A 1,869-nucleotide genomic window follows, 5' to 3' on the forward strand; every position below is an offset into this window, starting at 1 on the left:
TGAAATCTTAAGCAACCTTAAGGACGATGGTTGATGATGATGGAAGAACGATTCCGTTTCTGACTGAACGCAAATCGATCGAAGAATATTTAACAGAGAGAAAGAGAGAGGGAGAGAGAGAGAGAGAGAGAGAGAGAGAGAGAAACCCCTGATCGATCTGTCCTTCGATTAGTTTACTCGGATATACTCTCACGGACTCATCCGTCTTCCACGTAGTACAAAGTTGTACAACTTAACGAGTAAAAAAAAAAAAATAACAATAATAATAATAATAATAATAATAATAATAATAATAATAATGTCTCTCGTTGTCCAAAAGTAAATAATTTCAGAAAAGAGAGATTGAAAAGAAAAGAAAAAAAAAAAAGAGGAATCGAGTGAAACCAGATTAACCAGATTAGATGTAAAGTCCAATACTTATTCGTCACCTTGAATAAATTTTTATATCGTTATTACGTAGATTATGTTCTCTCGTCGTTGAAATCTTTTAACGAGTCTCTTGATAGAAGATAAAAATTGGATTGGAAGAAACAGAGATAATCCTCACGCGAAAATCCAACACGTTAATAATGTTACAAACGTGCAACGTCTGTTTCTCGCGATTTCACGTGGCAACGTCTCGCTCGATCGATCGATCGTCCGCGTTTCGAGGAAAAGGAAGCCTCTACCCGTCGAGCGTGCAACCGCCTTACGGTTATCCTATACTCCAAATCCACCCGAGTTTACATAGAAATTACAAGAAGGTTTTCCAAGCTTTTGCCAGACGTTGCACGTTGGTCACGAATCTGAATTCGAAATATCGGTCGAGGTCGACGATGAGAAAAACGGAGATCAGTTTTAAAAGATAGAACCGAGTCGATGTTTCGTGCGTTATTTCCAATCGTTTCTTAAAAAAAAAAAAAACCAAAGATGGATAGATTTAAGTTCGTTGGAACATTTGTAAACGGAAATGGAAATAACGCAATAGCATCGTCCCCTAGAAATTCCAATATTATAGTATCGAGGAGATGAAAACTGATTAAAAGAAAAAAGTGTTGAAAAAAACAAAAATATAGAAAGATTCGAAGAACAGAGTACAATGGCGATATCATATCATTAAGCCTTAATCCGTCGAGTGTGCTGTCCAAACTTCGAATACGATTAAAGAGGAAGAACGAGAGAAGAGGAGAAAGAGAAGAGAAGCAAAGAAGAAAAAAAAAAAAAAAGGATACGAAGGGAGATCAAAGAGATCGAGCGATCGATCGACCGTGTTAATATTCTCGAGAGAATAAGCCGAGCGTGTTCGATCAATCGAATCCGTTCGACAAACAGTCGTTTAAGCATGTGGAAGACATCGAACGAGGATCTAAACGATCCGTGGAGAGCGTGAAATCGAATCGAATCGCATCTAATCGATCGGCGCGGTGTGCAATACTATTGTTCTGCGAGTAGTGTACGAGTATGCGAATGTATGTACGATTGTTTTTCTGTGCGTGTGCGTGTGTCCTCTTGGGAACAACTCGGCGAAGAATGGTCGAGAGAGAAAGAGAGAGAGAGAAAGAGAAAGAGAGAGAGAGAGAGAGAGAGAGAGGAAAAAGGGAAACGGAAGAGCATCGATGGCGTAAAAGGTAGCGATATTTTTTTTTTGTTTCTAGTGTCTCTCGCGATAGGCGCTTTTTATTTTTCTTCGTCCATAACGAACACGTTATTCGCGACGATATTATCAATGGAAATCCAAAGTCTGCATAGTTGAACCGGTTGATTCTTTTGTAAATTCTACTACTGTGTGAGGCGGGTTGTACATAGGCGGGGTTAAGGAGGGAAGGGAAATCGTAAGAAGGATAAGTGTGAAGGGAAAAAAAGGGAAAAAAGAAAAAAAAAAAAAAAAAA

The sequence above is a fragment of the Apis dorsata genome, unplaced genomic scaffold, assembly GCF_000469605.1.
Source record: "Apis dorsata unplaced genomic scaffold, Apis dorsata 1.3 scaffold_882, whole genome shotgun sequence".
Classification (NCBI taxonomy): Eukaryota; Metazoa; Arthropoda; class Insecta; order Hymenoptera; family Apidae; genus Apis; species Apis dorsata.